Genomic DNA, 12088 nt, shown 5'->3' with positions numbered 1-12088 from the left:
CTATTTAGACCAAATTACACCCTTTAAGGCTTGGAATGAGCTTAGAATCAAGTAAAACTTAATAAAAGAGTCAGTTGAGAGTCAAAAGCTATTTTTAGCGATATTATGCTTGTTTTGCATTGTTTTGTAGTTATTTTGATGAAAGTGAAGATGGAGATTGAAGATGAAGGTCTTAGACTCAGGACAAAGGAAGAAAACTGAAGAAAAGATGAGTCTAGGGACAGCCCCATGGCAAAATTCACCGCTGGGCGGTCCAGGACGAGGAGAAGGCACCAGGCGTGGGCGCTGGGCGGATTTGCGATTAGAGGCAAACCGCAGGGCGGTGGCCCCCTGCCGCCAGGCGGTGGCGCGATTATATGATTTTTCATATGCTTTGATTATTAATTGTTGGGTTCTCACCTGCGCGTAATGCTTTTATCGTTTAACTCATTCGGTAACTGTTGTTTGTCTTTATTGATACGGGGACGTACAATAATGTCATGAACTGGTGAAAAATTCCTTGATTAAGCAATACTCGCCTAGGGATAGGGGGTAGGACGATCAATTGTTTTTGCTGCTGTTCTTAATGCATTATTAATTGCTAGGGGAGGCTAGGGATAGCAAGCCAATAATTAGTAATAGGCTCTTTTCGCCGAGGGATCGGGTTAAGGGTAGGCCAAGAAAGTTTGCATCATAATTAGATAATCAAGCAAATTAAACAAGAGGAGTATATAAGAGAGAGCGGATTAGATGAAATTGTAAACCCCCAACAACTCCATTCATCCATAGTCTCTTTTCGTCAATTGAATCAAATACCTTGCATGTTTATTTTCTGTCTTTGCATTCACCACAATTATTTCTTTTTACAAGTCTTACCATTTTAATTCACACGAACGAGAAAACCTTTCGAATCTCATGGGAAGAACGATATTGGGCTTTACCGATTATATTACTTGCACGATCTATTACACTTGCCAGTGACTCAACAACTTCTTCTCATCATCCTCTAAGTACACATACTTAAGGTGATCTGGCAACTATTTCAACTCAAGGGTGGGTGCCTGCAAGTTAGATTCATTTGTACTTCCTACAACATGGTTAGTGCATTCTAATTCTAAAGAATTCACAGATAAAGGCAAAACACCCATATCATCAGACTCCACATCAATATCCATGACAGATACATCATCAACATTATCAATATCACAATCCTCATTAAAATCCACCACAATATCAACATCATTTTCATATCCTGATTCAAATTCAGATTCAATGCATGGATGTACAGAAGATAGAAAAGAATGCTTTTTGTCATGCAAAGAATCAAACTCATCAACAACATATTTGTCAATAATGTCATCCAACATGTCATTCCCAAAAACAGAATGGTCCTCAACTAGGAACTTCATTGCATCAAGAATGTTAAACTGAACCACAATATTAGCAATTTCCATGGATAAAGTTCCAGCATACACATCAATCTTTCTTCAAGATGTTTTTAAGAATGGCTTGCCTAAGATAATGAGAAAGGATCCATGAGAGAATCCCTCCTCCATCTCCAAAACATAAAAGTCAGCAGGAAAGATCAATTCACCAACCCTAACCAAGACATCCTCTATGTAACCTGTAGGGTGGGTAACACTCCTATTGGCCAATTGAATGACCACACCCGTAGGTTTTAAAGGACCAAGAGACAAAGATTTATAGATAGACAAAGGCATGACATTAATAGAAGCACCTAAATTAAGCATGGCATTCTCAAATTTACTGTTTCCTGTCACACAAGGAATGCAAAATATACCTGGGTCCTTGCACTTTTCCGGAATGTGCGGGACCGACTTACCAATAAGCGCAGATACATTCCTACCCATGTTGATCCTTTCATTACCTTTCATCTTCCTCTTGTGTGAGCACAACTCCTTCAAGAATTTGGCATACCTAGGAATCTGATTGATTGCATCAAGTAGAGGTATGTTCACCTCTACTTCCCTGAAGGTCTCCAATATTTCCCTATCCACCTATTCCATCTTGTTGCTAGGAATTGCCCTTGAAGGGAAGGGAAGAGGGATAGGTCGAGAATGCAAAGGAGAAGATGCACTGGTGGTAGTGGTGGAAAAAAGGAGAAGGTCCACCTGGAGAAGAAGAACCACCGGTAGAGGAAAAAGTTCCACCCACCCCAAATGTCCTGCATAGACCAGGCTGGTCCTTTGTCCTATGAGAAGCGGCAAGCATGGGTGTAGGTGTAGGAGTTGGCTCTGAAGGTACAACCATTTGCTTCCCTGATCTGAGGGTTATGGCACTCACATTCTTCAGATTCTGCACAGTCTGGGATGGTAACTTATCAGAATTCTGAGACTGCACCTGGTTTAGCTGAGTAGCCATCTGACGCATCTTATTAGTGAGACTCTATATGGAAGCTCTAGTCTGTTGCTGAAACTACATGTTCTCTTTCTGAAACTGCATGGTCTCTTTCTGAAACTGCATGGTCTCTTTCTGAAACTGCTTGGTCTGTATAGTCATCTGCCTCACTAACTCCTCCAATGTAGGAAGTTGAACAGTCTGAAATGACAAATCCTAAAAATGTTGAGACTGTTCCTCAGCAAGCTGAATGACCATTTGTCCTATCTGATCATACAAGCTTTGAATGGATGCTATAGTCTCTTACATGAACTCAATGTTCTGCATGGCCATCTGCCTCAGTAACTCCTCCAATGTAGGCTTACAAGTAGAAGGTTGAGGAGCTATTTGGGCAGGCTCATGAAACTGTAGCTGTTGTTGTTCCTGGACAGGTGGGGGCATACAAGCATTCTGGAATGGTGGTTCTTGATATTGATGCTGTGAAGTACCATACCATCCCAGGTTAGGATCATTCCACCCAGGATCATTTCCATATGAATCAAAATGATGCTGAGTTGGGGAGAATTTGTCCAAAAACAAATGCTTAAGATCTTCCTAATTGGCTCTACATTCTGGTGGAAGATGAATAAGCCACTCCCATGCTGCTTCTTCTACTGAATGCAAGAATGCCTTTAAGAAAATGTGATCATTCGGGACATGTGGAGGTTTCATTACAGAGCAATTGAGTTGGAACCTCTCCAAATGTTAAAATGGGCATTCACCTACAAAACCATGGAACCTAGGCAGCAAATGTATCAGTCTAGTGGTGAAAACGCAATGATCATCATCCTCATAATGTGTAACCGGCTCCCAAAGAGCACTCTCATGAGTCAGAGGATGAGTTATATTGTTCTCAGCATACAAATCAGCAGGAGAATCATAATCATAGGCACAGGTAGAAGAAACAGTATCCACATAACCAAAATAGGTAGACATGGGAAAGAATGGGAAAAAGAAAAATGCAATGAAAATATGAAACTAAAGCTACCTAAATGCAACACACAATGACGAACACACAAAACAGAACACCACACTCACAGCACAAGACAAGACAACACACACTAACACAACAAAAGACCTAAAACCGAACCGTTGGTCCCCAGCAACGGCGCCAAAATTTTGATGGGTGTCATTCCCCATTCAAAATTTAATATGCATAAAAAGAATGCAGTATAGACTAGGAAGTGACTCCTAGGTCGTCTCTCAAGGAACAAACTGTGGTTCGAGAATCAGGTCAAACACGAAGTGGGGGTAGTTGTGAAAGGTTTGTGATTGCAGATGAATTAAATCAAAATGCGGATGCAAACACAAAAGCAAACACAAATGTAAAAACGAAATCAAATACAGAATAAAAACAGTTGGTCATTAACTCAATTACTATGCTTCCAATCACAGATTATCGACAAGTACACACTAATCTAATTCAAATCCGACACGAATCACCCAACTAAGCGAAGGCTAATTCGGTCTTCAAAATTGTAAACTAAGCGAATGCAATGCTCAAATTTAATCAGTCATACATCATACAGTCTAATCAACTAAGCGAAGATTAAACACCGATTAGGCAACTAAGTGTATACCGAATGGCAAGCGCACAACAGGTTAAATATTGAGGCAAATCAGAGCAGCACCATGGCAATTAAGGTGCAAGAGTCTCATGAATAAACTGCTCTAGCCTCTAATCCAGCACAACTAACCGACTAAGCGAAGGTTAATCATGCTATCATAATTACGAACTGAGTGAGCGCAATCCATCTATTCCATCATATGTGTTCTATACAGATTGATCAACTAAGCGAAGAAGCAATCACCAATTGGGCAACTAAGCGTATACCCATTGCAAGAACACAATCAGATTTCATAGAGTGCCAAGCAGAGCAGAATAAACATAAAGACAGTCCAAGAAATCTCAAGGAAACAAAGAAATTTTATTAATGACTAACCCGACTAACCTAAGCTAACAGCAAAACTAAATTAAAGAAAATTTGTGTGACTCACTTGAATTGAAATTGCTAAACCCGAAAATAGATCTTATGTTATTAAAATGCAATGACGAATATAATTTAAACACAAGCAGCCGAAATAAAATTCCATTCAAACCTTCGTAAATAACTTAATTGCAAAGAAAAATCATCATTGACGTGAGTAGAATTGTAACCATGAACTAGTAATAATAAAGAGAATAATATTCACCAAGGATTCACCACTTAATATAAAAACACTAACAGTGAAATAAATGAGCAATTGCTTCCGTGTGTGTCACAACTCCAAAAATGAATTGCACCGGCGTTTTTTTCCTCTAACTGAATGCACCGCATCATGAAGCCGTGACACCTCAAGCTGTTATAGTCATGTGCTCTACATTTTTCCAAACCGTGACAGGGTGTTTTTCCCAAGAGAAAGTGAAAGGATCCCCCATCCTTGCGTGTGGCGGCTTGTCTTAAAACAAAAGGGTCAATGACCTATCACCAGTTGGACCGTGGATGCCCTGGACAAGAAACTGCCGGATGCACCTCCCAAGCGCATGGGTCGTGACACCACCAAGGCCTCTCCAAATCACGTGCAACACCTCTCAAGTTAATTCCAAAGTTGGACCTGCTTTTCTGCTGGACAGCGTGGATGCTTGATGGAGAAAATTCCATGGGCTACAGCTTGCTTCAGCACTCCTCGGGTTGCAGTAGCTGGGTGTCATTTTTTATATGCAGACCGTGTGAAGGCTGCATCTCAATGTGAGTTGTGTGCTTGGGCCATGTGTTTTTTGTTTTTTTTTTATTGTTGCCACACCTCTTCTTCAATTATTGGGTTGTGAGCTTTCTCCAAGAAAAGCCAAAATGCTTCTCCATTCAGGACATCACAGCGCGCCACCAAATGCAACACCACTTTCTTTCTCCAAATAATTAAATCACCAGCCGTGTACAATCTTCTTGTTGGCTGTGACCTCTTTGTGCTTGTGTTCTGTGTTTCCATTTAGCCAATCAACACTTCTTCCTTAATTACTCAAGCCGTGACACACTTCTTTTTGCTTGATGCTACCTCCTTTTCAATTGAAGCACCCCTTTCTCATAAGCCCAAAGGGTAAAAATCACCATAGTGCCCATGTTTTTGTCGTCTTGAATTAATTGGTGGCTCGTGACGTTAAACAAGCACTACCTGGAAGGCAACCCAATTGATTGGTTGTTTTATTTTAATATTGTGTTTAGTGCATTACATGTTAATAATTGCATCTGAGAGGGGCAAGGTATATATTTGAAAATTGAAGGTGGAAATTAAGTGCTAGAAGGAAAGATTACTCAAAAGAAAGCAAAATGAAGAAGAAGTGAAATCAGGCGCAGACCGCTGAGCGATCCATTTTACCGCTGAGCGGTTGCGGCGCTGATGGTCTTGGCTTTTCTTAAAAGCTGAGCGGTTTTCCAAGTTTTTCACTTTGAAACTCTTCTTTGTATTTCGCCTGAGCGGTCTCCCTAAGCCCTAACACTCTTCTTTCACTTTCAAGAGCATTTTAGAGAGATTTCCTCACTTTCTCATTCACCCACTCACCAAAAATTCAATTTTCCACCATTACTTCTGCCAAAGTTTGGGGTTTGTGGTTGAGATTTGCATTGGAGAGGAAATACATCATCAATTAAGCAATTTTTCTGCAAGCATTCATAATCTTCACTCAAGTAAGTATGCAAATTCATATTTAAGGTTTCTATTTTGGGATTTGTTGATGAACATGCTTAGGAACATGATAAATTAGGGCTTTTGATTTCTATGCATGAATTGATAGAATAGGAACTGTTTGAATCGATTGAATTGCATGATTTTGGTCTGGATTGATGATTTTAGCAAAAGAGTGGAGATTAGGATCAAATAGGCAAAGATTTTGAAAAACCCTAGCCGCCACCACTGAGCGGTCTGTTTTGGCGCAGGCGGTGGCGCGGCTTGAGGCAAACCGCCTGGGCAATCTTCTTTGACGCTGAGTAGGGGGCCACCGCCCGGCGGTTTGCCTCTAATCGCGAATCCGCCCAGCGTCCACGCCAGGTGCCTCCTCCTCGCATTGGACCGCCCAGCGGTGAATTTTGCCGCCGGGCGGTTCCTAGACTCTTCTTTTCTTCAATTTTCTTCTTCTGTTTTGAGTCTAAGACCTTCATCTTCAACCCCAATCTTCACTTTCATCAAAATCACTGCAAAACAATGCAAAACAAGCATAATAGCGCTAAAAACAGCTTTTGACTCTCGACTGACTCATTTATTGGGCTTTACTTGATTTTAAGCTCATTTTAAGTCTTAAAGGGTGTAATTTGGTCTAAAATGACATATGAAAATAATTGTTTTTCAACCGTTATCAGACATCCGTCTCTGATCACATATTTGTGCCAACAGGCAGGAGTGGACACTTCAGTTCCACCCTTCGAGAGGTTGAGGAGTGCTATTAATGCCTCCTATTTTCATCAATATTGTAGAGGAGATGAGCCAGTTGAAGTAGTCCCTAGGAGACGTCCTAGGAGGGCAGTAGCACAGTAGGAGGATGAGCCTGCAGATGCACCAACACAGCAGCCAGAGCCTTTCCAGATGAGAGACATGCACATATCTGTGATGGAGGAGAGGATGGAGTCCCTTTGCAGAGGGCAGGTGGCCACTGCCGAGATGATCATAAGACTATATGACCAGCCACCAGTGCACAGGTAGACTATGGATGAGTTCCGTAGTGTGATGGCTTGGCCTCGAGGACAGGCACATGGTAGTGGGTCTGGAGTTGCTGGAACTTCAGGAGGATAGGATGATGACTAGGAGGATGATGAAGATTTTGAGGATGCCCGAGAAGATGAGGACGATGATGACTCAGATGAGGATCTGCGCTGATGGTATCTACTGATGGATGCCAAGCACTGACAAGGATTTTTCTTTTTCTTTTTCTTTGTACTTTGAATTAGTAGTATAGGTTAAATTTATGTTTGAGTCTATGCTTGGCTTGTACACTTATTCGGATAATCGTTCCAATTTATTGCATGATGAGTTGTTTACTATTGATGTTTGATTGTGGATGATGATTGAGAATGTGTGAAAGTTGATATCCAGGTTGATGGTTCACTAGTTGTGTGAACAGATGAGTAAGTGATTCATGATTGAGATTGTGATGCTAAGTAGGATTCAAGTGTGAAGTGAGAAAGCATGATTATGGGAGGTATTGAGCTTCAGAGTTTTATTGTTGTGTGCACTGTTTATAGAGAATCATGAATGGTATTGACTTAATCTTGATAATTTATTGAATTGCATGTGTATGTCATATGATCAAGGCCATGCTTGGAAAGCCCTTACTTGGCCAAATTTTCACCCAAAGAATTNTAAATGATATACCCTTTTTGAACCTTGACCTTAAACAGTATGAAAACCCTTGTTTGAATTGATTTACCTTGACTTAGTGTTGAGAATAATTATATGTGTTGAAAAGCTTCAAGTTTGGGGTTGTATGGGGAAAGTGAAAGGCAAAAGAAAAAGGAAAGCATTGAGTTCAAAGTATGAAAAAGAAAAATGCATGTGAAAGAAAAGAAAAGAAGAAAAGAGAAAAAGCATGTAAAGAGAACTCAATGTAAAATGAAAAAGGGAAAAAGTTGGGAATGAGTGAGATTGGTTAAAAAGAGAGTGTGCTTGAACTTTTTGAATGATGATAAAATTCTCTTAACTCAAGGATTTTGTATTCCAGAAAAACCAATTTTCTTGTTAGCCCTACCACAATACAAGCCTTATAAAAAGTCCTTGTGATGACATGTGCATGTGAAAGATGTTGATTGTTTGAGATGAATGAAAATATTGTTTTATATGACATGTGAACAGTAGAGAGTGGAGTGACCTCCTAAACACTCGAGTGATTGAGTGACACACTTGCTTGGTGAGAATTGTTAAATCCATGTTTACATCTATGTTTAGTTGATTGATCATTGATGGGTGTTGTAGCCCATACAAATTTGATTGCATACGAGAAATGCAGTATAGCTAGGGAATGACCCTAGGTCGTCTCTCAAGGACCAAACTGCGGTTCAGAATCAGGTCTAACATAGTGGGGGGTTTTGAAATGTTGTTTATGGATGCGGAAAAATTAAAATGAAATTAAATTAAAACGCAGATGTAAAAACGTAATTAAATTCAATTAAAACGAAATTAAATGCAACAACACATTTCACCATGCATGAAAATGAAATTAAAACAGTAAAAACGAAACTGCCACAGTAAATACGAAAATCCACGCTGGAACAGGACAACTCTGACCTTTGTTCAATGTTTTATCCATAACTTTTTCTACAGAGCTCTAAATGAGATGAGGTTTTTTTTCCTGGAAAATAGACTCAAATATCTTTCATTTGACACATAAAACGTAGCATTTGGACCTCTGGTGTGGTTGCAGTTACTTTTTTAAAATCGAGTCCAGAGAGTGAAAATGCTAAACCCAATACTAGAGCAAACAAATATCTAAGCACAGTTAAGACTATTAAAATGGAACACTAAATTAAAGAGATGAAAAACAACTCAACCTATTATACAAATTAATTGAAAATAAAAGAAATAAACAACATGACTCTTCCTACACATTCACGTGGCCTACTATATCTACCAAGTGAAATTAAATTACAATTGGCCAAAGCAAGGAACCTCTTGGCCGTGACACCATTGCATCCAAGAAAAATATCAAAGTTTCCTCTCCAAATAAAATGAGTTGTTCTCCTCCAGCAGCGTATCACATCCACTCAATCAAAGCAATGTCCACGCCTCTCTCCTAAAAACCCAAGAGCCTCCGGTGCTTCCAAAACCAAAAGCTAATTGGAAATGATTCTTGTAGAATAAAGTAAACCAATCTCTAGAAACCGTAACATGTTAGATGAATTAAAAGTGTGCCCACAAAGAGAAAACTCTTAACCTACTGTCACATCACATACTCTTATATCTACTCATCACCTAGCTACTTCTCTTTCTTTTTTTTTTTTAAAGAAAAGAAAACACCAAATGAAATTACTCTCACCTACTCCTATCTAAACCACTTTCTTCAATTCTTCAAAATAGTCAAAACTCATGGAACAAAACACCGGACCCTACATCAACTACCAATGCAGAGCTTCCTTGTAAAACTAAATGAAAGTGTTTCATTCAAAGCAATTGAATCATGCACAATACCGTATGCTACCTCAAAATTAAAAATCTAAATAAATGCAACAGGAGCTGAAGAAATTGAACCGTGATCTGCTTCCCAATTCTCCACTTGAATCACCGTGAGTTTTTTTAGAAATTAAAAACAGCATGCTACAATTAAAAAAAATATTCCCGCCACGCCTCGAAGTATCGTCTCCAACAAAGAAAATAGAATGGATATGCTGCACCCTTCCAATAATTAAATCTCCATGTGCATTATCCATAATCCATCACCGTTTCCTTCATTCTCAGTGGTGGTTGTCTCTGCTTCTTCCAGCCAATGTTCAAAGCAAATTTTCTTTTTAAATACAAGTGGCGGCTCAAGGGAATGTTGGAATCCCTAGGACCATGTGTCCTCATAAAAATGGGTGGGGTCCACCCTAAAAACCCTAGGGTAAGTGTCCTACAATTTTGGGCCCCTCATAATTTTTTTAACAATGACCCACTGTGCAAAGGTTTGTCCAAAAAGTTTAAACAATTAAAATACAATATAACTAAAATTTAAAATCTCTAATTGGAGAGTCTTGAATTTATTTTGTCTCCTCCAAATGTCTCAAATTATGTTACCAAAATTTTCCCTGAAAATAATAATGCAAATAATTAGCTCAGAAAATTCAAATTAATTAAAATTAGAATTTCCGGTCAAATTAAGCATAATTAGAAAAAACGGGAAAATACCGGACAATTAAGCACAATTCCCTGATTAATTCTAGCACAATAAACTAAGTGAAATCAATAAAATATCTACTCATCAATCATTCATGAACAAAGCATCTGTTGGAAAAAGATTGATTATGTGAACTAATTTGGATTGAAAACATGCATACATCTATGTAGGATTCCATTGAAATTTGAATTGTATAATAACTTGTCATGAGAAAAAGGAGTTTTGAAAAGTGTGAATTATTTGATGAAAAAGTGGAAAGCCAAGTTTTGTCTTGTTTTCTTGAGGACAAGCAAAGTTCTAAGTTTGGGGTTGTGATAACGGTCTAAAAACCGTTATTCTTATGCTTAAATGTGATAGTAAAAGACACCCTTTGTGGCTTAGAATGAGCTTTAAATCAAGTAAAACACTTAGTTGAGTCTTTTGAGAGTCAAAAGCTGGTTTTAGAGATATTATGCTTGTTTTGAATTATTTTGCAGGGTTTTTAGATGAATTAAAGATGGAAGTGAAGTAAGGTGGACTTAGACCCATGAAAGAAGGAGAAAAATGATGAAAAGAAGGGTCAAGCAAGTCGTTGAGCGTCAGAATGGTCCGCTGAACGCTAAGAGCGATTAGAGGAAAACCGCTCAGCGGCAAAACTGACCGCTTGATGAATCGATATTTTATCGACTTCACTTAGTTTATTGTGCTAGAATTAATCAGGGAATTGTGCTTAATTGTCCGGTATTTTCCCGTTTTTCCTAATTATGCTTAATTTGACCGGAAATTCTAATTTTAATTAATTTGAATTTTCTAAGCTAATTATTTGCATTATTATTTTCAAGGAAAATTTTGGAAACACAATTTGGGACAATTGGAGGACACCAAATAAATTCAAGACTCTCCATTTAGACATTTTAAAATTTAGTTACATTGTAATTTAATTGTTAAAACTTTTTAGACAAACTCTTTGCATCTTGGGCCAATTTTGAAAAAATTATGATGGGCCCAAATTATAGGACACTTGTCACCTTAGGGTTTCCTTTTATTTTAGGGTGGACCCCACCCATTTGAGAGGCAACACTTGGCCTCTTAGTAGAGGAGCAGCCGTCACTTGCATAGGAAAATATTTTTTCTCTGTTGGAACGTTGGAGACACTTAGCTTGGAACGTTCTTTTCCATGGGGCTTCTAATTGCATTGTTTGATTTTGGATGAGGGAGCTCACGGTTAATTTCTTTTGCTGATTTTACTTTTGGTCTTTCCATTTAGTTTCATGCACTTTTCTATTGAAGCTTCATTTAAGGAAGCACAAGCTGCCACTTACTAGTGCTTTTGGAAAGTTTTTTTGGGATGCTAAAACTCTTGTTGCGCTGACTTACCTCTGTAGCTTCCCACCCACTTTAGCTTTCATTGTTTCTTTGCCTTGCTTTCATTTAAGGGAGGCGTTGCTTTTTTTTTAATTGGAAAGGCATCACGCAGTGTAGCCCGCTACATCAAATTTGGATAAAACATTTCATTTGAAAGAACTTTTTGGCATTGGATATTATTATTTTATTTATTCTGTCACAGCCTAGAAGGAAAAACCAGCTGAATTCATTTGGGGGTTAAAAATGGTGCTACCGGCAACAGATTTAAAAAGGAGATATGATGGGACGTGCCAAGCTTGGGAGTTTAATGTTTAGCATTGCATTTATTTTCTTTTGGAAAAAGTAGTATCATGTTTACCTAGTAGATTAGGTAGAAGTAGATGTTGCTTGTGATGATGGGACGGTGGGCAGCAATGCATTGTTTTTTTTTTTTTATTGAATGAAGAATGGGAAATGTGTTGTCTAGGTGCTGAAACATCTTTTGGAGGAGATTTTTGTATGGTGCAGCTCTCGTTTTTTTTGTTTTTTTTTTTTTTT

This window comes from Vigna radiata, chromosome 8, assembly GCF_000741045.1.
Source record: "Vigna radiata var. radiata cultivar VC1973A chromosome 8, Vradiata_ver6, whole genome shotgun sequence".
In the NCBI taxonomy this organism is placed as follows: Eukaryota; Viridiplantae; Streptophyta; class Magnoliopsida; order Fabales; family Fabaceae; genus Vigna; species Vigna radiata.
This window is presented reverse-complemented; position numbering follows the sequence as displayed.